Source organism: Mesoplodon bidens (assembly GCF_964165515.1).
Source record: "Mesoplodon bidens genome assembly, chromosome: 13".
NCBI classification, from domain to species: Eukaryota; Metazoa; Chordata; class Mammalia; order Artiodactyla; family Ziphiidae; genus Mesoplodon; species Mesoplodon bidens.
Window position 1 is genome coordinate 74,346,864 of NC_138169.1, and position 27,253 is coordinate 74,374,116.

Sequence of the window (27,253 nt, forward strand, 5' to 3'; positions counted from 1 at the left end):
AAGAGGAGCTGTATAATTTGCCCAGCTGTATTTGGGGTTTTCTCCCCACTCACTCTAAGGAAGATCATTATCTTTAGCTATATATAAGAACCGACATACCAAACTGACAAACAAAAACAGGGTCTTTTTGTGTATTTTAGAGGGCAAGAAGTTAGGGGTTCAGATTAAAATGGGTTTGAACACACAGCTCTGATCCTTATTAGCTGCTTTGAATACTCAGCTCAGATTCTTGCTAGCGATTAAAAAGAGGTAGATTTGTATTGCTGTGTATATTACTTATCATCTCTGTGCTTCGGTTTTCTTACTTGTTCTATCATTTAACAATGATGTGACCCTGGGCGAGTGACTTGACTTCCCTATGCCTCAGAAATTAACGTTGGTACATGTGTGTGTGTGTAGTTCTATGTCATTTTAGCACATGTATAGATTTGTGTAACTCATACCACAATCAAGACCATAACTATCCATCACCACATCGCTCTGGTTCCTGCTTTATAGACGTATGCAGCCCCTTCCCTCCACCATCACTAACCCTTGGCAAACAGTTATAATTACAGTTGTTCCAGAAAATAAACTCACTTTATACATTTGACTATAACTTTGATTCCAAAACTAGAAAAGGAAAAAAAAATAGTGGTCTAAAGATTAGAAAGAAAGAAATAAGAAGGTAGAACTATTAAGAAAGTTCAGCAAATTCTCTGGATACCAGAACAAATTACAAAAATCGATAGCATTTTTCCACACCAGCAGCAATCAGTTGGAAAATATAATTGAAAATAAAACACTGAGGAAAATAGCCAACTCTACACTACCTAGGAATTGTTTATGTAATCTGTCTTAAGATTATCAAGGAAAAATATAAAGTTATAAATAAGGACACAAAAGAAGACTTTAGTAAATTGCATGACATCCAATGATACCTTGATACAACAATGATGTCAATTTCCCCATATAACCTATAAATTTGAAGCAATTTCAATCAGTATTCTAGTTGGATGTTTTGAGGAACTCAGTAAACTTTTTCTGGGATTTTCTGCAATTTCTAAAAATTTTCTGAATATAAATTTTCTGAAAGTTCCTGGATATGAATTTTCTGAAATTTGAATGATTAACAGTCCACAAATATTAACTGGCTCAACTTTGAAAAGATGACTAAAGGCTGAATACTTAATATACCTCAAATCTGTAATAATAAAAACCATATGGTTCTGGTATTAGAATCAGACTGGCTTCATAGGCATGTGACCTTTGCAGTCACACTGCGCCCCACACATAAAAGGGCCCCATGCTTCCTTTAGCGTGATTTGGTGTCACCATCTTGAAATGCTTAATTAATTTTTAAACAAGAGACCCTGCATTTTCATTCTGTATTAGCCCTGCAAATTATGTAGTCAGTCTTGACTAGAACAAAGATTGTTCAAGACTAGATCAAAAATTACAGGCTCAAAAGAACAGATTTCTATCCAATAAGGAAACCAATAGATAAAGAACTGACAGAGAGTAAGTATTTTCGATAACTCAGGTAGACTAGGACCAATAGATAGAATAATAAGGAGCTCTTGCAAATCAAGAAAAGAAAATTCATTAAGAAGTAGGCAAAGGGTACAAACAGGTAATTTACAGAAGAGAAAATTTAAATGGCTTAGCTATTTTAAACAAAAATATCCTGACTTATTTGTAATTTGATAGACAAAAATCCAAATAATTGGATATCATTTTATATCCATTAACCACCAAAAATGGGAAAGCTGGACAATGCAAAGAAGAGATAGGAATCAACATCCCTGGGGAGGTAGATTGGGGCAGTCACTCTGGAACACAATCCGCTGGGATTTACACAGTATTTGTGTACCTTCTGATCCAGCAAGCCCACTCACAGGTGTGTATATCTGAGCTAAAGCCTCACGTAGGTTTATACAGGGACACGTATGAGGAGTTTGTCCCTGTGTGTTTTTGTGTGTTAGAGGCCATCTATGTGTCCATCACCTGGGGAATAGCTAAGTCTAAGATGATGATGACTTATTATACAGAAATCAGAAGCTCTGGACTAGATGAGCACAGTAACACCATAAATAATACAAATGTAGCTCTGAGTTACATATGTGGAAACAGGAGATCCGAAGCACAAGGGCATTCATATAAATTACAAATACATAAAACAAAAACACCTATAAATGAGATGATATCTATCAAACATGGGGGTGGAGGGAATTGGGGGAAAGGAAAGAGAAAGACATGAAGAAAGAGGAAAGGAAATGAATTATTTAAAATGAAGGGGAACAGGACATATATGAGCACAAACAAACAAAATAGGAGCTTTACAGGACCAGGGCTAGAGAGGCATTAACCATGGAACTTGATTACTCCACGCTTTTACTCCCAAGATTAAAAAACAAACAAACAATCAAAAACCTCTCTCCAAAATAAGATCCTACAAAATTGATTAAAAAATGTTAAGACATAAGTATTTTTTCCTGGCTGTATGGAGGAGAAAGAAAAGCTACGAAATTTTAGTTACATCTTTTTTACTCCCCCAAAGCATTTATTTTTTAAAAGATTTCAAACTCTTCATTTTTTCAGCAACAGGTCACGTGTGAGAACGTAGGTCATGTGTGAGAACGTACATCATGGTTCTCCTCAGTGAAGAGATGGGCTGTGGGTGCAGAATGCAGGCCCAAGAGTGCCGTCTGAATACGTCTCTTCTTTTTTTGATCATTTAAATTTTAGAGATTTAGAAGGTGGAGCTGAATGCTGATAAATTCATTTGAAAGCGACACAAGGAAGCTAAATTTGCCCACTTCTTTTGCTTTGAAATTCAGTGTATGACTCTTTCGGGAAGCTGGGAAGCAATATTTTTAATGGCAATGTGGACAGGCTGGCATCTTCCAGTGAGTGTCTCTCCACCCACGCTCCATCGGGGCGTTTCCAAGGGCAGTACTGCAAGCTTCATGTCCTGCAATGTGAGCATGGGATCTACACATACACTCTTAAAAGACTGGTGAACATTGGACTCATGATATGAAACCTGATACAACTCCACTGGTTGCTTATCTTCATTGAAAAAAAAACAAACTATTAAGATGTTTTGCAAAAAGTTAAATTTTAAACAGTTGGTGCAAACTTGCTTGCATGTCCTGAGTATGGGACATTATAGGAGGTAGTTGTCCACAAACCAAACAGGTCTTCAGATGTTCCTCCTACCACATTGCATGAGACAAGACCTCTGGATGACCTTTGTGGGGAATCCAAGGTCAAGTTCCAGCCAATATTCCTGAGCATTAACTCCTGACTCACCATCAGTGTTTGGAATACCAAAGAAGATGGACTTCACATTACCCATAATCCTTTCCCAGAAACAGAGCTCTGAGACGTGAATCTGAGGTTATCCTAGCAGATGGGTTGGAACTTTTACAAATACATCACTAAATAGGTTGACTGAGGTCACAGGGCTCACTATCTTCAAAGCATGTTAATTCTTTTACTTCTTGGGGGGAAAAAGCTAGGAACAGCACAGCCTCCTATTAAATACAAAGATATACTTTATGCCTGGCACACAACACTAAGAGAAAATACATTACTGGTTGGCTAATAACAGTTGTATAAAATAAAAATAAGAAAACCAAGCTCTTTGAGGTTACTGCTATAAAATGGTCTTACAATTGTTAACCAATGCAGATAGGGAGATTATCACCCAGCTCCATCTGTCACGCTGAGAATTTGACAATGATTGCTTGAGGGTTCATATCCTATTTTCAAAGCAGACTAATGATATCAGAGCAGAAGGTGAAACCTACACAATCATGTAAATTATATGCTCAGAAGAAGCATCCCAGCAATTTTTATTTATAATTTGATCTTTGCTTTATTGGGACCGGAATTCTAATTATTGGCTTGTTTTATTAATAAAATCTTTACTTGGTACATTGTGTCCTGCTACAAAGAAACGACAACTTGGCAAATTTGTTGAAAATTGTACGAGTTGTTAACTCTTAATGACCTGTAATATAGGAGAGAGATGCACTGGGGCAGATTACCCCACACTAGAGGCTACTTTTTTTTTTTCTTTTAATTTTTAAAATGTTTTGGCCACACCGTGGGGCATGAGAGATCTTAGTTCCCCAACCAGGGATCGAACCTGAGCGCCCTGCTTTGGGAGCACAGAGTCTTGACCACTGGACTGCCAGGGAAGTCCCGAGGCTGCTTTCTAAATAAGCAGCTATGTTAACCCTTGGAGCATATTTTTATTTAAATATGGGTACATCTGATGTTCTGTAAGTTGACTTGAAATACTCTGTAATGGAAAAGCCATCTCCAAAGAAGTCAGCAAAGTTTTCTTCTTTCAATAATTTCTTTTTTCCTTCTCCCAATCTGCTGGATTCATGGGTAGTACAGCAGCAGCCTTACTTAGGAACGATCGTGCACATATTCTATGTATACTAGCATTAAAGAACATCGTGGCATTGTGTTCCCAGGATGGAGCTGAGTACAGCGTGGGCGTGTGTGTCCCCAATTCTTGTGCTGAAGAAGATGGGACTGAGATGTCTCGGCTGGGTACGTCCAATAGAATACCCAGTGAACCTGTTGTCTGAGCATCAAGTTTGAAAAACCCAGCCCCTTGGAGCCTCTTGGCCATTCTCTTGGGATTGAACCAAACTTTCATCCTGCTAAATCCAGTAAAACGAGACTAATGGAGTTTGGGGGTCTTGGGAGTGGAGGTGGAGAGGAGGAGAAAGATATTAAAGAGAAGGTAGGAGCTGAATCTTTATGTAATAACATTTTTTTTTTTTTTTTTTGCGGTACGCGGGGCTCTCACTGTTGTGGTCTCTCCCGCGGGCCTCTCACTGCTGTGGCCCCTCCCACCGCGGAGCACAGGCTCCGGACGCGCAGGCCCAGCGGCCATGGCTCAAGGACCCAGCCGCTCCGCGGCATGTGGGATCCTCCCAAACCGGGGCATGAACCCGCGTCCCCTGCATCGGCAGGCCTCTCAACCACTGCGCCACCAGGAAAGCCCAGGTGGGTATTTCTTTCTTTTTTTTTTTTTTTTTGCGGTACGCGGGCCTCACTGCTGTGGCCCCTCCCACCGCGGAGCACAGGCTCCGGACGCGCAGGCCCAGCGGCCGTGGGCCCAGCCGCTCCGCATGTGGGATCTTCCCGGACCGGGGCACAAACCCGCGTCCCCTGCATCGGGGGGTGGACGGGTGGACTCTCAACCACTGCGCCACCAGGGAAGCCCATGTAATGGGCTTTTAACATTTTAAACTTAATCTTCCCTCACTGCCTTAATCAGCCTCAGCTGCCTGGTTAGGTCTGAAGGAAGGAGCTGGATGGTATCTAGTTTCCATATTGTGAGGGTTCTCTGCTGTGGCCCATGTGTGGAAATCAGTCAGGTGCCAAATCCGTAAAGACGTTCTAAACTGGGATCGTGTGAAGCCAATGTGTTGTGATGGATTAATGCTAAGAGGCCAGCATTTGATCCTGGTTTTCACCTCCCAGCTGTGTGATCCTGGGCAAATCACTTAATCTCTCCCTGCTCCAGCCTGTTCCTCTGTACAGAAAGGGGTGGACCATGCTGTTCAGTCTGACCCTAACTCTCTACAGGCTTACAGTCCCCTTCTGAATTTAGCCAGGTGGAATGAAAACATTTTAGTCCACATGGAAACTGGTTAGATTTCCTCGAAGTCTTTCAAAATTTTCAAAGGAAGAGCTTTAAAGCCTAAAATTTTTACTGCGAGTGTCTTTTGTACTTATTCTTGTCATCCATCCAAATAAGAACTAACGTGACACATTAAAAGGAAGACATTGTTTCTCTACATACAGAAACTTCCAACACCAAGTGTGTGGGTTTCCTCCTCACATTATGAAATTGTGACACTAAGTATCTGGAGGTGGTGCTGACCCCACAGATTCAGGGCTCAGTTTCACATGACTGCTCCCCACTCCAGACACCAGTTGTGTAAGTAGTGGGTCCTGAGGTTACCCACTACTTCTGTCCAACTTGGCTACCAATCAGGGGTTCCCATGACTCTGATTTTTTCCCAGGATCCTCTCCTCGGGTTTGATAATTTGCTGTAATGGCTCACAGAACTCAGACAAACACATGACTTACTATTACTGGCTTATTATAACGAATAAAACTCAGGAATAGCCAAGTGGAAGAGATGCAGAGGGCAAGGTATGTGGAAAGGGGCACAGAGATTCCACGCGCTCTCAGTGTGCACCACCCTCCCAGCACCCCAGTGTGTTCATCAGCCTGGAAGCTCTCTGAACCCCTTTGTTTAGGGTTTTTATGAAGGGTCCATTATGGAGGCATGATTGATTAAATCCCCGCCCATTGGTGAGTAACTCAATCCCCAGCCCCTCTCTTCTCCCCAGAGGTTGGGGATGGGTCTGAAACTCCCAACCCTCTAATCACATGGTTGGTTCCTCTGACAACCAGCCCCTCTCCTTCAAGAGTCACCTTATTAGCTTAAACTCAAGTGTGGTTGAAAGGGGCTTATAATGAATAACAACAGATGCTCCTCTCAGCCCATCACTTAGGAAATTCCAAGGCTTTAGGAGTTCTGTACCAGGAACTGGAGATGGAAGACCAAATAGATATTTCTTATTATATCACAATATCACACACGGTATTAAAAGCCTCTTTTAAGTGTTGATATTGCAGTTAGTTTTCTTTTTTTAAAAATTAATTTTTATTTATTTATTTTTGGCTGCACTGGGTCTTTGTTGCTGCATGCGGGCTTTCTCTAGATGCGGCGAACGGGGGCTACTCTTCGTTGCGGTGCGCGGGCTTCTCATTGCGGTGGCTTCTCTTGTTGCAGAGCACGGGCTCTAGGCGTGCGGGCTTCAGTAGTTGTGGCGTGTGGGCTCAGTAGTTGCAGCACGTGGGCTCAGTAGTTGTGGCGCTCAGGCTTAGTTGCTCCACCGCATGTGGGATCTTCCTGGCTCAGGGCTCAAACCCGTGTCCCCTGCATTGGCAGGCGGATTCTTAACCTCTGCGCCACCAGGGAAGCCCGCAGTTAGTTTTCAATAACCTTAAATTGTCCTCTGAATTTATGATTATCCCAACAGCTTCAGGTACATTACCTCTCCATCTAAACCAAATATTTCAGGTGGTATTAAAAAGAAAACAACAACAACAACAACAAAAAGAAAACCAGTTGTTATATATCAAATTTAAATTTCAGTTCTTGTTGGATAAGCCATAAATATCCTAGTAACGAAGAAAAACTTGCAGAGTTGTTATTATATTAGCATAGCAAGTGAATAAATGACTCCCTAATGAGTTAATGGTCATTATTATTTAAGAGACTCATCTGTTAGTCTAGTTTTTCTGCCTAATGCTAAGCTTATTAGCTAGAGTTGATATTTGAATAAAATGGAAGGTTGGAAATTATTATCAATACAAAGATATTTTGATGATTCTCTCTGAGGAACTAGAGAAATAAAGGGTCCTGATTAAGGTGAGCAGAGTTGACTTGGGTGAATATATTAGTGGAATTTAGTCCTCACTGCCAAGGTGTTTATCCAGCTTCTACACAGAAGCAGCAGATAGAAATGGGAGCATCTGTGCCCAGGGGAAAGGATTTGTCAGCTGTTCCTTAAAGCTTTTTGATGGGTTGCCAATATTTCCATTACAGATGTGGAGGCAACCAGCTCAGCAGTAGCTGTTTGTGCGGATTTTTTTCATCTAGGTCACGAGGGTAGGAGTCAACATGAGGGGAAGACTGTGGCAGAGAAGCCAAGAAGAAATGAGCCTGGTATAGCAGAGAGAAGGAAGATTCTGGGCAGGTCAGAACATATTTCTTTTAGGCAAAAAACTGCATAGTGTGGCTGCCGTAGGATGTTATAAAATTTCAACCAACAGACTTTGTGTGAGTTCCTGATAATGAAAATATGGAGCAGCAGAGGGTCTAGATAAAATTTGGGTGTGATGATCACAAACCTAGTTATAGGCTAGTTCCCTAACAATTCACGTCTGTGTATTTTAGCACCACTTACTGTGTTCTGTTTCCTAGGGTTCCTGTAACAAAATACCACCAACTGGGTGGCTTACAATGCATCACTCCCATCTGTACCTCCATCATCAGGTAGTGTTCTTCCCTGTGTGTCTCTCTGTGTCCAAATTTCCCTCTTTGTGTAAAGACACCAGTCACACTGGACTTAGGACCTCCCCTAACCTAGTATTCAAACCATGGACCTCAGATTGGGACTTGAATACAAGTGCCGGGACTCAAACCCGGCCAGAACCCAGATTGGGATTTGAACTCATGGTCTTTTTTTAGAACTTATTTTTATTTATTTATTTATTTATTTTGCTGTACGCGGGCCTCTCACTGTTGTGGCCTCTCCCGTTGCGGAGCACAGGCTCCAGACACGCAGGCTCAGCGGCCATGGCTCACGGGCCCAGCTGCTCCACGGCATGTGGGATCTTCCCGGACCGGGGCACGAACCGTGTCCTCTAGCATCGGCAGGCGGACTCTCAACCACTGCACCACCAGGGAAGCCCGAACCCATGGTCTTTTAATTGAGATCACACACCTGGTCTCAGGACTTCATGAAGCTCAGGTTCTTGACGTTTCCTCTCAGAAAGAATTCAGTGAAAGACAAAGTAATAGGTAAGAAGTGGGTTTATTTAGAGAGAAACACACTCCACAGACAGAGTGTGGCCCATCTCAGAGGGTGAGAGGCCCCGAAATATGGGGTCGTTAGTTTTTATGGGCTGGGTAATTTCATAGGCTAATGAGTGGGAAGATTATTCCAAGTATTTTGGGGAAGGGGTGGAGACTTCCAGGAATTGGGCCTCTGCCCACTTTTTTTTTTTTTTTTTTTTTTTTTTTTTTTCTTTTTGCGGTACGTGGGCCTCTCACTGCTGTGGCCTCTCCCATTGCGGAGCACAGGCTCCGGACGCGCAGGCCCAGCGGCCATGGCTCACGGGCCCAGCCGCTCCGCGGCATGTGGGATCCTCCCAGACCGGGGCACGAACCCGCGTCCCCTGCATCGGCAGGCGGACTCTCAACCACTGCACCACCAGGGAAGCCCGAACCCATGGTCTTTTAATTGAGATCACACACCTGGTCTCAGGACTTCATGAAGCTCAGGTTCTTGACGTTTCCTCTCAGAAAGAATTCAGTGAAAGACAAAGTAATAGGTAAGAAGTGGGTTTATTTAGAGAGAAACACACTCCACAGACAGAGTGTGGCCCATCTCAGAGGGTGAGAGGCCCCGAAATATGGGGTCGTTAGTTTTTATGGGCTGGGTAATTTCATAGGCTAATGAGTGGGAAGATTATTCCAAGTATTTTGGGGAAGGGGTGGAGACTTCCAGGAATTGGGCCTCTGCCCACTTTTTGATCTTTGATGGTCGGCTTCGGAACTGTCATGGCGCTGGTGGGTGTGTCACTTAGATTATGCTAATGTATTACAATAGTGTATAATGAGGCTCAAGGTCCACTGGAAGTCAGATCTTCTGCCACCGTGGGCCTAGTTGGTTCTAACCAGTTTTGTCATGTCCTATGGCTATGTCATTTTTTTTTTTTTTGCTTTACGCGGGCCTCTCACTGTTGCGGCCTCTCCCGTTGCGGAGCACAGGCTCCGGACGCGCAGGCTCAGCGGCCATGGCTCCGGACGCACAGGCTCAGCAGCCATGGCTCACGGGCCCAGCCGCTCCGCGGCATGTGGGATCTTCCCAGACCAGGGCACGAACCCGTGTCCCCTGCATCGGCAGGCAGACTCTCAACCACTGCGCCACTAGGGAAGCCCGCTATGTCATTTTTTTAAAGGTTGCGCCCTGCCGCCTTCCCTCCTGTTTCATTATGACCTCATCTTAAGTTGATTACCTCTGCAGAGACCCTATTTCCAAATAAGGCCACATTTGCAGTGTTAACAAACTCAAGAGTCCCCAGGGTGGGAGCGGGGGTGGAGGGGTGTTAGGGTTTGAAACTTTTTGGAGTGGACACAGTTCAATCCAGAACACTACCTGATACCTAGCCGCTCATTTGGCTAGATTATCTGAGGTCCTTTAAACATGACAGGGAATTGGGAAGGTGGTGACTAATAGACAGATGAACAGGAGAAAATCAAATTTGATTACGTACATTCCGGGGCTCCAGGAGACTATGTGACAAGTTAGGCAATTGAGGCTTACGTGCCTTCTGAGAGAAGGAGAATCAGGGAGGGGTTTGGGGCTTCAAAGGCAAGGAAGGCAATTTACAGGAAGGTGAAAAAGAACAGGTGTATGGTAAACAAATGCTTGCTAGGCCATGCAGAGACAAGGGACACAGAGGGGAATTTTAACAGACTTTGCTGCGTTCCTTCCTGTCCACACCCCTAGTTCCTATTATACTATAGTTATCTATGGTGATGACTCCCTCTCTGGAACATGTCCCCTATCTACATTCTTTATGGCAGTTAGAACCAAGGTCAAAGGTTCTTCCTGAGTCTTTTGCGCCTTGATTGTCTTTAGCTTGAAATAATCTGCGTGGCAGAGAGACACATTTTGGGGTGGCGTGTTTTGCTCCTCAGCGCTGTTCTCTTTCCTGTGCTCTGTGAGGCCGATTTCATCTCACCTTGCCTACTATAATTAGAATTATGAGGCCTAGATAGTGGAACAATGGTGTTAGCATTGCAAGGGCTGCCTTCTTGCCCCATTGCTATCTCTCACGGATTTCCCTGAGCACTGATTGAGAAAATGGACCTAATAATAATAATAATAATTATTCAAGTTTTAATAATAATAATTATTAAATAATAATTCAAGTTTAAATAATAATTTAAAGTATTAAATAATCATTCAAATAATTCAAGTTTTAATAATAATAACTTGAATTACCCCCAGAAGTGCCTTTCCAACTAAGGACTCAAAAGGAACCCAAAACCCTTCACGGAATACCATTTTCTGTTCTCAGTTTAATTCAGAAAATATTTATTGAGCACGTTAATATCTGGCCTTTGTGTGAGACATCCCATGTGTGTGCTGGGGGAGAATCCAAAGGATGGGGAGTTACTCATTTCGGGAAACCTACAATTTAGTTAGGAAGGAGAGTCTGTGTGCCTGAGCCGTTGGGAAACACTGTCAGGAAAGAGATGCCCAGTCTCACATTGAGCGCTGGGGACAGGCACACTTGGAGAGGAGCTTTGGGGTGAGGGGCAATGGGGGCAGGGAGAACCATGCTGGGTAAAAAAGGAAACTTTTTTTTTTTTTTTTTTTTTTTTGCGGTACGCGGGCCCCTTACTGTTGTGGCCTCTCCCGTTGTGGAGCACAGGCTCCGGACGCGCAGGCTCAGCGGCCATGGCTCACGGGCCTAGCCGCTCCGCGGCATGTGGGATCTTCCCAGACCGGGGCACGAACCCGTGTCCCCTGCATCGGCAGGCGGACTCTCAACCACTGCGCCACCAGGGAAGCCCTCCATTCATCTTTGACTTTGTAATTTCTTTTATTATCTTTTCTTAGAAAGCCACTCCTAACCCTTAAACCTGATAACGCTTGCCTACATTTCAGTAGGGGGCTGGAGAGGGTTTTTTCCCCCTGGGCTGTTTTCTCTGCATCTTACTCTGGTGCTGGGGGGAGGTCAGGCTTGGTCACGTGTGTGTCATCTCCCTGCAGGTTCCTCACCTTGCTGGGCCTCACCCTTCCTCTGGCTGGAACTGTCTACGTGGTAGCCACCGGGTGGAGGTCAGACCACAAGGCATCGCCCACACACGGAGCGCATTCGGCCACTTACGCAGGTGAGGAGTCAGCAAAGAAACAGAACCCAGCGGACTGATTGCCTTGCCCATCCCTCACTGTCAGAACCCCGAGCAGAGGTAAAAGTAGGTATTTATTATTTCAAGACTGCTCATGAGAGGTGACTTAGATGATGACACTATTAGAAAATAATCCCTGCAGAGCTGGGGTCTAGTGATGCCCGAGAGCTTCTAAAAGCTGGAGTGAATGTTGGGTCTCTACTCCTCACAGTTCAGTCTTTGTTTACCATCAGTGTATTCAGGCGAGGTTGCTGAAAATGCTGCTTTCTTTCTTAGGTACAATTATCCAGTGTGTTTTTGTGCAACTCAAAGTCTAGGTCAGAACAGAGATTGGGTTGCTCTATGGTAATCCTCCAAGGGACCATCCCATGAGCACGATGTCTATTTTCAGTGTCACAGCTACACAGATGACTCACAGAACCTTCCTGGCATTCCTGAGGTAAATGATTTACATATAAGCTGAAGCCAGGGGAGTGAGTGTGCAAAAAACATGAGGGGATTACAATGGAAATAGACAACCTGGCACAGCGTAGTGACAGGCTGGGGAGGGATAAGTCACAGCGGGTTGTGTTTTAGTTAAAAATCAAGAGCGTTACCTTTATTTCCACCTGCGCATATGGCAAGGCAAATACACACACACACACACACACACACACACATTCTGAAACAAGAATAGCCTCACATGCAAGTAATTTTAGAAGATGTGGAATAATTTTTGGCAGAGCGTCTGAGGTCCACGCGATTGTCCTTCCTTTACTCCAACGAGAGGGAAAAAAACAAAACAAAATTTCAATGACTGGACCAGAAGAATAGGAATATGTGCTCAAGTAGCTGCAGGGAATACATCCAGTGTGGAAGGCACAGTGATGACTTTATCACATCCTACTTGGATCTTCAGGCAAAAACAAAAACAGCAGCAACATCAACAAAAAACCCCAACAATGAGAAAAACAGCAAAAGCATGTTTGTGTAAAGATGATATAATATAAGCGCTGAGAAGGCTTAGAGGTCCCTGTGCAACCTCCTTCCCAAATTGGAAGCCCTCGGAACCCATCATGATGGGAAGTTTCATTGTCAGGCTTCTGCATGGCGGCAATCCCTGCTGCCCTATAATTTCTATTCTTCGGCCCTGGTTTTTGCCCTCTGGGGTCTCAGAAAATAAATCTACTTACTCTCTTGTTTCTATCAACACCCTGTCAGATGTTGAGGACAATTTTGATGGCCTCCCCCAAGCCTCAGACCTCTCCATTATTTCTCACCTCACGTGGTTCAAGAACTCTCTCTGCTCCCTGGCTACCATCTAGAAGGTTGCAGGGTGGGCTTGGCAGAAAGAGCATATGCTTAGCAAACCCCAGGCAAACTGCCTTGGTTTCTAACTCTGCCCTTGGTCAGGTTGTTTGACCTCTAGGAGCCTCAGTTTCCACATGTGTAAAATGGGGACATTTCATGGGATTTGTTGAAGGAATTCAATGAGACAATGTGTCCTCACCTCCTCCTAATTCATTCCTCTTTTCCTTGTTCTTCCAGTTAAACCAGGAGAGGGAGGAATGGATAGGGGCTTTAATTGGTCAAGACCTCTTACTAGACTGAACTTGCTGAGGTCAGCTGGGTTCCAGGGACCTGCCACATGCTTCTAATTGTCAGCTGGAGGGTGAGCCTACAGTCACCAGAATTCATCATTGCTTATCATCGGGTGAAAGGCTAACCCACAGAGCCTGCATTTTAAGACCAGATCATGGGCAGACACACCTGGTATGGTTCTAGGAATCAGCCCCTGAAACTTTAGGTTCTTCACCCAAAATAAGGCTCTCCCTGATCGGGACACTAAGCTTGTGTTAACTTTTTCAGCAGCTACATTTAACTGTGGTCTCAAAATGGGGGGTTTCTGTGTTCCATTGCTATAACAATTTTTTTTTGTATTTAATACCATCAGAGTAAAATATCACATTCCTGAATGTTGGAAATAATCAAGATGGAGAGACCCTTAGGCTCAGCATTTTTTTCTCTCTACTTTTACACTCACCAGGAAGTCACATCAACGTAAGACCACTGTGTCTTCTAGATGTTTAGAGCCAAATAGGGTATTTTGGATTCCTAGTTCTTTATACTCCAAATAATCATTGCATTTGCTTAGAATGGTTTCCTGTTACGTGAGCCTGTTGTTTACTATTTAGATGAGAAAAATACCAGTGAACGTTTGAGGACGTCTTCATGAAGTAAATAGCTATGGATTTCGGCCCCAGGGCTCTTACTCTGTGGTCTGTTGCTTAAAGTGGACTCACAGTAATAATCCCTGAGAAAATCCAGAAATTCGAAGCACTGTCGCACCCGTGTTTCTCAGACTTGGGTGAGCGCTAGAATCACCTGGGGGGCTTGTCACCACACAGATTCCCAGGCCCTGTCCCCTAAGATTCTGATTCAGTAGGTCTGGGGTGGAGCCTGGGACTGTGCATTTCTAACAAGTTCCCAGGTGATGCTGAAGCTTCTGGTCCAGGGACCCCCACTTAGGTAACCACATGCATTGTTTCACCTGATCCTCCCTGTGCTCCTGTGGTTTATGATACTTTCCATTTACAAATGAGTGAAATGGGACTCAGAGAGGCTGTCTTCTCTATAGGCCAGTTATTTTCAGACGATCTGGTAGCTGTTGCTAGTTAAGTTCACCCACAAGTAGAATTTAGACGAAGAAAAAATAATAATGATAGCAAAATGTATTCAGTTCTTGCTTGCCAAGTTAGTCATCGGGCCAGATATTGGACAAATATTGTTCTTGAATCCTCACAACAGCCCTGCCAAAAATGTGCTCGGTTTAAAAGTGAGGAAGGGGGTTCAGAGAGGTAAAGGAATTGGCAGAACTGGGCAAAGCCAGGTCTGCTTTGCAGTTTGTGGCTTCTCGGGGACCCGAGGGGAGCCAGGATACGAGGTGTAGGACACTGCTGGTTGTGCTGTGACCATGCCAGTTCCTGGGGAGAGAAAATTCTTCTAAATGGAAGGGTGCGCGCTTCGTGCCTTCAGGCAGGCACATCTGAGAGCGACGCCAATGGAAAAACTCATCTTTACAGCTGGAACCTCAAAATGCTAGTTAATTATGCTCTTGCATTTAAGAAATTGATTTAGATTTCCAGAGCTTAGTTATAAGCCAGGTCTCGATTGTGAATAAGTTTCAATTCTGCAAGGACTTTTTCTGCCCATGATGTTTAAGGCACCCGGCTACGTCCTGGAGAAGAAATGAGTCTCTTGGAGCCGGCTTGAGTTTTGCAGGCTGCCGTTGCACAATTCCAGATACTTAATTGGCTCTCAGGATGAGCCAAATCAAGTTTGTTTTAAATTAAAGGGAATAAATTAAGTAGAAGGGATTCACCCTTCTTAAAGCAATAGGACTTAAAAGAGTGAGTGGTAGTAGCTGTGACACCATCTTATTTGTTTTTCACAATAATCCCATGATTATAAGATCTACTTTGATTCCCATTTTGCAGATGTGGAAATTTAGGCCAGAGAAGTTAATTCACTTGCCAGAGATCACAGAGTTATTATGTGACAGCTAGATTCAGAGCCAGGAGTGTCCAACTAACTATAAGGTCTGCACCCTTAGCTTCCTCTCCACCTGCCGCTCTGTTTTCATACCGTGACATGTAGGGATGTTGTTGGCAAGTGATTCATTCTTGGGAAAGCACTAGGGATGCCATTTCAAGTGACATGCTGGCCTTATGGAGCATGTGATTTCTTAATGATGTCTAACTCCCTTGCCTCAACCCTTTGTAAAACAGGACTGGGTCGGGGAGTGGCAGGCATTGGCATTTTGGGGACTGAGCTTGGGGAGCGTATTCTGTACGGGACAGTGGGGTCACCAACCTCAGGTCAAGACTGTTAGGGAGAGTCAAGGTTCATAGGGGAGGGAGACGAAGTCCAAAGGTCCACAGATAGATCGAGAGGGGACCACGGAGAACTGAGTTGAGCTTTCCAGGGTCGCAGGGAGGGAGCGTCTGTGTGGGGGCCAGGATCACTGGTTTGTGTCTTTTGCCTCTTGTCTGTGGGGCAGCGTGTGGACTGGTCTGGCTTTCAAGGTGGACAGTAACACCTTTGCTCCTGCCCAGGATTTCTAGGAGCCATGGACCGTGCTCTGAAATGCTTTTCTTGGCAGAAGAATGTGCCGGCCCTCTGGACCACAAAGATGCCAGGCAGCACGTGCTCTGCCCTGAACGGCCTCTGAGTATTGAGCTTCCTCTGGATTGTGTCTGGGCACACCGGTCAGACGACCGCATGGCTGTCTTTGGGTGTGGAATGCTGAGGAATCTTTACGAGCCGTGGAGGAAGAGAGGAGCTTTTGTGTAGGGGGATCACGTTGGGCCCTAGGACGGGAGGCGGCAGCCTTCCACTCGAGCAGCCTTCCTTCTGTTTTAGAGACAGAGCCATGACTTCCCATAAATGAGTTTTCCAGGCCAGTGTCCAGTGGTTGTTTTACCTCCTCTTGGGTGTAAATCAGGCACCTGATTACCAGGTGAATAGTGATAGCTGAGTATTGTATTTTCATCATCCAAAGAGCTGGGTTCCCTCTCGTCATGATTAATAAATCCAGAAAGTTTTTTCTTCTCTCCTGGAAAAATTGGCCAATGTAAATAAATACTGTGCACTAGTATGAAATCAGTGTTTCTTGACCTTCTTTCTGCTGCTATACTCCTGACACACTCCCATCAACAGAGTGCAAGTCTCTAAGTGGGGACCAAACACACATATCAGAATTGAGGGGAGGGGCCCGCCCGGTGTAGTTTGAAGATCCTCCCAGGAGATCTGAACCATGAGGAACAGGTGATGCTGCTATAGCCCCAAGGGCGCTGCTGGCCCTGTAGAGGCACAAAGGGGCACAAAGCTCCGGTTACGATTTGCTACCTCAGACAGCGTCTCTCTCTCTTTTTTTAAAAAAACTTCTTATTTTATACTGGACTATAATTGATTGAAGTATTTGTTGTTGTTGTTTGTTTGTTTGTTTTTCACCATCTCCTATTCCCAATCCAAGTTCTCCTCTTAAGTGAATTACGGGGATGCATAAAACCCTCTCAATACAACTGAAAGCTAAAGGTGTTCTTCTTGCTTCTTCTGAAAAGATAAATCACATGATTTTCTTCTGTTAGATAAAAAGATATTGCTTTTTATGTCTGTTCCAGATAATGTGCTTGAATGGAAAGCCAGAGTGCTTAAAAATCCATTGTACCTTTATTCTCGCAGTGGCCCATTCTATCTTGGCGTTGACACATTTTTCCTGATCAGGTAATATGGTGTTTTCTCTGCTGTTGTGCTTGTGGCTGTTTGTTTGGGGATGAGTGGATGTGGATGTGTGGCTGTTCTCCCTTTAGTGAGAAAACTTGAATGGCTCACGTTGACTCACCTTGGCCTTTGCTTCTGTGCGTCTCTGGACAGTACTGTTGTTACTGGTTCCTCTCTTTCATATCTTCAGTTTATGAAATGATTTAGGGTGGCTCTCTAAAATGGGCCTTTTACAAAAGGTGATTTCATGTATCAAAATTGTTTATTTCAGTGGTTCTCAAATTCTGACTCATGGTATGATGCAAATTCATGATCAAGTTGTCAGTTCTCACTACCGTGAAATGTGAAGAAATAAGAAAATGATGTCCATAAAGCTATATTTATTTAAATTAACTACTAAGAGGTAGATTTTCTTAAATGTTTGATAAATGTAAGGCACAGTGTTAAGTCCTTTGCAGCATTACCACATTCAGTCCTCATACTGTTCCTATACAGTAGGGACAACTGTTATAATAAAATCCCCAGGTTTTTCATTCTTCTTCTGGTTGAAGTGAAATTCGCATCACATAAAATTAACCACTTAAAGTGAATGGTTCAGTGGCATTCCGTACATTTACAATGTTGTACAACCACCACTTCTATCTATGTTCATCATCCCCAAAGGAAACCTCATACCCATTAAGCAGTTTCTCCCCAGTGCCCCCTACCTCCAGTTTTTAGAAATCTGCTGTCTGTGTCTGAGGATTTACCTGTTCTAGATATTTCATATAAATGGATCACACGATACGTAGCCTTTTGTGCCTGGCTTCTTTCCCTTAGCATGATGTTTCTGAAGTTCACCTCTGTTGCAGCACAAGTGTAGTACTTCACTCCTTTTTAACGGGTGAGTCATATTCCTTGTATGGCTAGACCACAAAATCTCCATTTTAAAGATAAGGAAATTGAGACTAAAGAGGATAGTCCTGGTGGACCCATCGTCTAAACCCAGGCAATCTGACTCCAGAGTCTGTGTTCTAGCCACTGTGCTGGCCTGCCTCTACCTCTTTTGGGTTAAATATCCCTTCCTTCGTAGGGAGATGGTGCTGGTAGATGGCAGCTATGTTTATTAAATGCTAAGCATTCATCCATCCAACCGAGCACTATTGAATGCCTATTTGCCAGGCATTGTTCTAGGTCCTGAGGGTACATCAATGGGTAAAACAAACAAGGGCTTCTCATGGGGCTTTCGTTTATGTCTGTGTGTGTGTGTGTGTGTGTGTGATTGGCAATAAACAAATAAATAAACAAGAAACAATCTATAGTAATAAACATCAGGAAAGAAATAGAACAGGGGGTTGTAGCTGTTTAGACTAGGTCAGAGAAGGCTTGTCTGATGAGAGGCTATTTGATCTGAGACCCAAATGGCAAGAAGGAGCCGGCCGTGGGAAAATCAGGATGAGACGGTTTCAGGCAGAGGGGGCAGCTAGTACGAAAGTCTACGGCAAGAGAGGGAGAGCCTTGTTAAAGGAGCAGAAGGAAGGCTGAAGCATGGTGAAGGTGGAGGAGAAGACGACAGGAGAGACGGGCAGGGCTGGACTGTGTAGGACCTTGCAGCAACGCCGAGGAGCTTGAACATGGGTCCTGGCGGACTGGGGAGTTGCTGGATGGCTTTAATTTGGAGGGTGATATGATCTGACATTTTAAGAACAATCACGCTGGCTCCTGTGTTAATAATAGACCTAAGAAGGTCAAGAACAGAAGCAGGGAGGTCGATCAGGTGACTTTTGCCATATTTCAGATGCAAAATGATAAGGCTTGGACTGCAGTAGTGGTGGTTAGAATAGAGAGACAAGGTCATGTTCAAGATATGTCTTAGAGGTGGAAATGTTAGGATTGTTGTTGATGGATTGGATGTGAAGTGTGAGGAAAAGAGAAGTGTTGAGGACGATTTCTGCTTTTTGCTTTGGTAACTGAGTAGATGGTGATGGTATTCATTGAGACAGAGAACACTGGAGAAGCAGGGTTTGGAGGGGAAAATCAAGCTTTCTTTTTTGGACCAGTTAAGATAAAGGGACCTTTTAGACATCCATGTAGAGATGGTAAGTAAGCAGTTCGCTGTGTAAGTCTGGAGATCAGTGGAAATGTCAAGGTTGGAGATGGAAATCTTGGAGTCCTTGGGATCCATGGAGCATTTAGAGCCTTGGCACTGAATCCTAGGACCCCAATCTGTAGAAGCTGGGAAAAAGGGGAGGAGCCCCAGAGGAGTCTGAGAATGAGGGACCTGTGAAATGGGAGGACAAGTAAGACACCTCAGGGACCAGGAAACCAAGAGAAGAGAGCAGTTCAAGAAGGAAGGGTGTGGTCTACGGGGCTCACGCTGGGGGAGTTGAATATGCCAAGAAGTGACCTTTGCCTTTGGCGACATGAAGGTCTCCTGGTGACCTTGTCCACAGTGCCTCCGTGGAACGGTGGAAAAGGAAGCCTGGCTGGATCGGGGCGAGGATGGAAGGATGTGGAGTTGCTGACTGGGGAGTGGAGCCAGATGGTTAGTGGGGGTCAGAGAGGTCATTAAAGAGGCGATTCAAGGACATGTCTACGTAGGATGCCGGGAATGGCCGAAAAGGAAGGCACATACTGATGGGTGCTGGAGAGCTTGGTGTTGGCCAAACAACAGAGCCATCTTCTGATCGTGCCTCATTAAAAAAATTTTTTACAAGTCCATGACATTAAAAAGTGTATGAGCAGGGCTTCCCTGGTGGCGCAGTGGTTGAGAGTCCGCCTGCCGAAGCAGGGGACACGGGTTTGTGCCCCGGTCCGGGAGGATCCCACATGCCGCGGAGCGGCTGGGCCCGTGAGCCATGGCCGCTGAGCCTGCGCGTCCGGAGCCTGTGCTCCGCAACGGGAGAGGCCACGACAGTGAGAGGCCCACGAACCGCAAAAAAAAAAAAAAAAAGTGTATGAGCCACTGGCTTAGGTGAGAACTAGCTCCCAAACAGGGATTACACATACCCGTCCATTTTCTGCAGCACTTTTCTGATCTCCTGGTGGCTCGCTCCCTCTCCTTCAGGTTTTTACTCAGATGTCACCTTCATAGCAGGCCTTCCTTGTCCTCTCTATTTATTTTATTTTATATATATTTTTAATTTTTAAAAATGTTTATACAATTTTTAAAATAAATTTATTTATTTATTTAATTTATTTTTGGCTGCGTTGGGTCTTCGTTGCGCTGCGCGGGCTTCTCATCGCGGTGGCTTCTCTTGCTGCAGAGCATGGGCTCTAGGCGCGCAGGTTTCAGTAGTTGTGGCGTACGGGCTTAGTTGCTCCGTGGCATGTGGGATCTTCCCGGACCAGGGCTCGAACCTGTGTCCCCTGCATTGGCAGGCGGATTCTTAACCACTGCACCACCAGGGAAGTCCCAAAAACATTTATACAGTTTTTAAAGGTGACTTTCCATTTGCAGTTATTACAGAATATTGGCTATATTCCTTGTGTTGTATAGTACATCCTTGAGCCTGTCTTATACCCAGTAGTTTGTACCACCCTTTCCCCACCCCGTTTTGCCCCTCCCCTCTCTCCCCACTGGTAACCAGTAGTTTGTTCTCTCTGTCTGTGAGTCTGCTTCTTTTCTGTTATATTCACCAGTTTGTTGCATTTTTTTAGATTCCTCATATAAGACTTCATGTGTCCTGACTTAGCGTTTTTCTTTATCTAACAGACTATAGTTGCCACTTTATTTATATATTTATATATTTATTTTCTGTCTCTCTCCACTGGAATAGAAGACGGGATTTTTCTCTGTTTTGGGTACTGCTGTTATCAGCGCCTACAGCAGCGCTAGGCTTTTAGTACTGCTCGATACGTAGTAGTCGAAATGACTTCTTCATTGTTTCATGACTCTGGCGCGGTAGGTTCTTGGGGGTAATGCAGAGGAAGTAGGGTACAGAATGAGCTGAGACCTGACCATTAGGGCAGCAGCTCATGCTCAGAGGTGGCCAGAGTGACAACAGAGAGTAGCCCAGACAGGCAAGGGTCAGAGTCCACCATCTGCACTGAACAAGGCCATGATATGGGAACCATTGGGCACCAGACATTCCAAGAGGGCATAGCTGGGTCTAACCAGGCAGTTGAAGTCCAAGTGCAGGGTGGGAGGCTCTGGAGGGTGGGGAGGTCCGCCCAGGGGACAGCAGTTCAAAGACCAGAACTCTGTTCCCTGCAAGGAGTCTAGTAAAAACAAGAAAAAGATGCCTTAGGCTGGCTAGGACTGGCTGGCAGAGCTCCAAGTCTGGAGAGGGGAGCTGGCGAGGACCGATCAGGATGGCTGGACCCAAAGCAAAACTCAAGCTGGAGACTTGCCACTAGGAGGGAAGAATGAAGGGCACGAAAGGCCACTGGTCATCCCAGGGCCATCAGTGGGAATCAGAGACAGCAGAGAGCCATTGGGTCAGCCCTGAGTTATCCACAACACAGGCCAAGGCTACAGAGATTTCAGATGTCCAAGAAAACAACAAATAAGCGCCCTTTTTATTATAAAGATGACGTACCTGACCCTGGGCTCAGTCTGGGGCCCAGGGAGTGCTTGCTTTTATCAGTGCTCCTCAGAATACGGTCTCTTCCAGCATCATCTGGAAGCTTGTCTGAAATGCAGATTCTCGGGCCCCACCCCAGGTCCACTGAATCAGGCACTCTGACTGTAACAAGCCCTCCAGGTGATGATGGTGCCTGCTAACATCTGAGAACCACCGTGCCAGCCCTGGCGTGAAAAGCTGAGAGTGGCAGAGAATGGGAGCCAACAGATCCCGACACAGTGCAAGAGATCAAGACATACGTTTCTTTTTTCTTTATTCCTATTTGCTTCTGTTTCTCACTGCCAGTCTCAGTAACTGTTTTTTCTTTTCCCCTTCCAATTTTCATTTTATTACTTTAGAAAGCGCACATCGTCTTTTAATTAAAATTTTCATTCGAACAATGGAAATATTACTAACAGTGATACGTAGTTTTACCACCGTGCTAAGAGATTAAAGTCTTTTATCTCATACAAATCTCACAATGAACCTATAAAGTTGGAAGCAATATCAGGCCCATTTTTACAGATAAGGAAGTTGATGTTTAGAGATGAAATAACTTGCCCAAGTCCTCCCAGCTAGGGAAGTTAGAATCAGAACTGAAACATAATGTTTTTTTCATGGCAAATCTATGTCTTAACCACTGTCACTAATATATTTACATAGTAATACTAAACACTTCTGATTATCACTGGTGATGGTTTTGGAATCCTTTTCTGTCTCTCAGGCTGGCTTCATACATCTGTGTTGCAGGATCTTATTCTTTCCCAGTCTGTTTAGGTCACTGGGTCTTTTTAGCCTCCTGGCACGAGTTCTCTTGCTCAGAGTGGGTTTTCCTGCCAGCCTTTCTCTCTGTTCTGTCTTTGTGAACTTAGGACGGTGCATGCCCGCACACAGAGTGAGGCCCTGATTCATTCTTTCCGGAAATTAAGAGGAGGCTGGAATTAGAATTGGCTGCGCTACTTCCCTCAACTCAGCGCTCTCTTTTACATGTCTCTATAAATTTTGTTCCTATTATAGTGAATCCAATTTGCTGCATCTCAAAAGAAACTCTTGCTGGAAGAGAATAAAGGCATTCTCCAACCCTCCCTGATCCCTTCCAAGTCCTGTGCAACACACACACAGCCTTCTTTTGCAAGAGGAAACACATTTGTTCTTTTTATTTATTTATTTATTTATTTATTTATGGCTGACTGGGTCTTCGTTGCTGCGTGCGGGCTTTCTCTAGTTGTGGTGAGTGGGGGCTACTCTTCGTTGTGGTGCACGGGCTTCTCATTGCAGTGGCTTCTCTTGTTGCGGAGCACGGGCTCTAGGCATGCAGGCTTCCGTAGTTGTGGCTCACAGGCTTGGTAGTTGTGGTGCACAGGCTCAGTTGCTCCGCGGCCTGTGGGATCTTCCCGGACCAGGGCTCGAACCCGTGTCCCCTGCATTGGCAGGCGGATTCTTAACCACTGCGCCACCAGGGAAGTCCAACACATTTGTTCTTTAGTGGAACACCCACAAGGGTCATCGGCATAAGTGTCAAAAGATTGGGAAACTCAAAAGGTACAAACTCGCAGTAATGAGACCAATAAGTACCAGGGATGTAATGTACAACATGATAAGCATAATGGGCACGGCTGCGTGTTTTATATGAAAGTTGTTCAGAGAGGAAATCCTAAGAGTCCTCATCGCAAGGAAAACAATTTTTTTCTATTTCTTTAATTTTGTGTCTCTATGAGATGACGGATGTTTGCTGACCTTATTGTGATCATTGCTCCATGATGTATGTAAGTCAAATCCTTATGCCATACATCTTAAATTTACACTGTGTTTATGTCAATAATATCTCAACAAAACCAGGGGAAAAAAGGTTGGGAAGCTCACTCACATACTTGCTTAACATCAAGTTATAACCCAAAGGCATCGCCTCAGTTTCTTTAGCTGAACGTTCTGGGTAATGAATTTGTCATCAGGATATGTTGGTTAAGAAGAATTCTAACTGGGGTCTTGGGCAGCCCACTTAGTCTCTGAGTCTCAGTTTCCTGACGAGGTAGGCAGGGAGGGTAATCTTTTCCCTTTTGCCTAGCAGGGCTGTTTATTCATCTGTTCCGTCATTCACTCAACAAACATTTCCTGCAGAGTGGTTTGGTATGGCTGGAGAAGCAAAACCAACACCATTAGTGAAAGTGCTTTGAAAATGAGGTGACACTACAGAGATGGAAAGCCTTGACGTTATTACTTCAAAAGACCAGTGTGGTAGTTATTAGTGTCAATCACCAAGTGCTTCTGGCTCTCCTCCCTCCAGGTACTTGGTAACATTCCACTTCCTGGCCCCATGATGGTTGGGTGGCTTCCATCACTAGGTTTGACGCATGAGTAGTACCTGGTCCTACTATTATGCTAACAACTTTAAGCATGTCACGTCTGGGCTAGAACATTTACTTATTAACTTGAGGCCCTCCAGAACGCTCTTGTCCCATGTCCTCTGCCATGGTCACTGCTGAACTATCAGATAGTGGCCGCTCCATCAGCCTGCCTCCCATAGTGAGGAAGTTGCTGAGCCCAAGGTGACTGGCCATGCACGTGTACCATGAACAAGAAAAAAACCATTATGGTTTTAAGCCTTGAAGATGTTTTGTTACTGCAGCGTAACTTACTGTGTCCTGATAGAGACAACCAAATTGACCCATGAACTGTATCAGTGATAATTCATTCCTGTGATCTATCTTCTCTTTCTTTCAGTGGCTGGTTAAGTGCAAGGTCCTTTTTAAAGATGCATCGGAATTGAGACAAAGGAATAACCCCTAAAGTCATACTCAGATACTTTCTCAGTCGCCTTACGAGGTAGGTTATTTATATAACTTCTTAATTCATTATTGCTGTGTAATCATTTATTATTTTTTAGTCTTTAACCCTCTTTTGAAAGAATTTTCCAAGAAAAATAAACTGAGAAAAATAGTTTTCTTCCTTAAATACGGTTGCTCTTGCTGGTATAATGGCTTTTGCCAGTGGAAGATACCAGTGTTCGTGGTATTTTTTTTAGATTTTATTTTAAATTTATTAATTTTATTTATTTATTTTTGACTGCATTGGGTCTTCATTGCTGCACGTGGGCTTTTCTCCATTTGCGGCGAGTGGGGACTACTCTTGGTTGCGGTGCATGGGCTTCTCATTGTGGTGGCTTCTCTTGCTGCGGAGCACAGGCTCTAGGCGTGCAGGCTTCAGTAGTTGTGGCTCATGGGCTCAGTAGTTGTGGCTCGTGGGCTCTAGTGCAGGCTCAGTAGTTGTGGCGCACGCGCTTAGTTGCTTCGTGGCATGTGGGATCGTCTCAGACCAGGACTCTGGTGTTCCCTGCATTGGCAGGCAGATTCTTAACCACTGCGCCACCAGGGAAGCCTTATTCATGGTATTTGTCCTCATAGAATTTGAACTATATTAAACCAGCAAAAACACCCTTATTCCTCAGCTGATGGACAGCAGATTTCCATAAACATACAGTCAGATTCTCATGGAATCTGTGTTCGACAGAATTTGTATGACTCATATAAATTAATAGCAGTTGGATCCTGTAAATAAGAGACTAATGGTAATGATAAAAATAGAATAAGATACAACTGGGAGAGGGGCTGTTTGAAGCTTGGGATGGTGGTCATTCCGCTGTCAAGCAGAACTAATGTGTGGTTGGTCGGAGCAGAAAGGAATACAATATTGGGACAGAATATGGAACCAATGGGATAGCAGAGTAGCAGTGATGTAATGCGACAGCAGAAGTTTAAGGAGAAAAGGGAACTTCAACTCATGTAACCCAAACCCTTCATTTATACACTTGCTAAATCATGGTTTGTTGCGGAGCCCAGATCTCATTACTTAGGGTCCATGGCTCTCTCGTTACACTGCACTGTCACAAAACAGGAAGGGAAGCATTGAAACAATCTTCTGGGTTCGTCAAATGGACTAGGTAAGGTCTGACTCTGGTCTGCCTGGGCTTGCATTCTGGCTCAATCATTTACCAGCTGTGTGACCTTGAGTAAGTGTCTCACCCTTTCTGTGCTTGAGTTTTCTCATCTCAAAAATGAAAATAGGGACTTCCCTGGTGGTCTGGTGGTAAAGAATCTGCCTTCCAATGCAGGGGACACGGGTTCGATCCCTGGTCAGGGAACTAAGATCCCACATGCTGAGGGGCAACTAAGCCCGCACGCCACAACTACTGAGCCCGCACGGCTCAATGAGAGAGCCCGAGTGCCACAAACTACAGAGCCCACGCGCTCTGGAGCCCTCACGCCACAACTATAGAAAGAAAAAATTAAAAAACCCTGCACGCCACTACTTGAGAGAACCCGTGCACCACGACAAAGATCCCGCGTGCCCCAAGCTCTATTAAATCTAGTCCTCGTTCTGAATGCTTGACAGAATGCTTACTCTTTCAATATCTTTTGGACATGTGGCATGTGGGTTGAGTAGCCTGTCCTGCCCTGTGGTCTTCTGGAGGAGAGGGGCTGGCATGCAGGCCAAGGGCTCTTAGTGATAAATGCCAAGATGGGTTGTTAGGGGTTGGGGTGTGGGATCCAATGGCCTGGTGGGTTCTGCCTGGGAAACTCGCTTCAGAAGAAAACTCCTGGATCTGGGGATTGAAGAGCAAGACGTGTTTTACTAGGCAGATAAAGCAGTCGTCGGGGGCAGAGGGAGCACAGGGTGGGGGGGTGAGGTGGTGAGGCCTCATGGAGCAAGATGGCGGCGAGGGTCCTAGTGAGTAACTTGTTGCAGGACGTGCACTGGCGATGGGCAGTGGGAATGGAGAGGGGGCCCATCAAGGACACTCAGATTTTCCAGCTCAAACGACATGGAGGATGGTCATGAATTCTTGAGATGGGGAGCTCTGGAAGAGGGCCAGATGGGAGCCAGGAAGAGAGTGAGTCCAACCCGGGACAAAACTTTGTTGAAAAACAGGGAAAGTAGGAAAATTCCCAGTGGTTAGGACTCTGTGCTTTCACTGCCAAGGGCCCGGGTTCAATCCCTGGTTGGGGAACTAAGAATCCACAAGCCAAGTGGTGTGGCTAAAAAAGCAAACAAACACACCAAAAACAAAGCAAAATGAACACACACACAAAAGAAAAATAAGGGAAGCATCACCAACCTTAAAACACCCTCTTTAAGGTAAACCCAGTGAAAAGGCAGCCATGCTCCTAGCTATTCTGATGTTCTCATTCATGATGGCAAGACTCACTGTTCTTACTCAATTATGATTTATTACTTGCCTTTTTCTTTTTTTGTGTGTGGTACACGGGCCTCTCACTGCTGTGGCCTCTCCCGTTGCGGAGTACAGGCTCCGGACACGCAGGCTCAGCGGCCATGGCTCACGGGCCCAGCCGCTCCGCAGCATGTGGGATCTTCCCGGACCGGGGCGCGAACCCGTGTCCCCTGCATGGGCAGGCGGACTCTCAACCACTGTGCCACCAGGGAAGCCCTATTACTTGCCTTTTTAACTCCAAGAAGAGTGGAAGTAAGATCATTTGCTCACTCGCTCTTTCTGTATTTATTGAGGGTCCACTATGTACTAGGCACCATTCTAGGCTCTGAGGATTCAGCAGTTGAGAAGCCATGCAAGTGCCTCTGGCATGGAGGTTACAGTCTAGTGGCTAGAGATAGACAATAGATACATAAACAAATATGCAGCACTAAGTTGCACTATGCAAATCCATTTATAATAGGTCGGTGATGATAAGAGCC

General features: G+C 44.9%; 1 pseudogene across 1 annotated transcript in view; it reads left to right on the forward strand.

The window, feature by feature from the left end:
* Positions 1-27,253, forward strand: part of LOC308627137 (O-acyltransferase like protein-like) — a 61,396-nt pseudogene that overhangs the window by 12,984 nt on the left and 21,159 nt on the right. Inside the window, exons 2-9 of the transcript in view lie at positions 2,820-2,959; positions 4,473-4,551; positions 7,692-7,788; positions 11,602-11,683; positions 11,724-11,807; positions 15,836-16,015; positions 16,904-17,006; positions 24,269-24,370. The product of the transcript in view is annotated as an O-acyltransferase like protein-like (transcript). The remainder of the gene's footprint in view (positions 1-2,819; positions 2,960-4,472; positions 4,552-7,691; positions 7,789-11,601; positions 11,684-11,723; positions 11,808-15,835; positions 16,016-16,903; positions 17,007-24,268; positions 24,371-27,253) is intronic.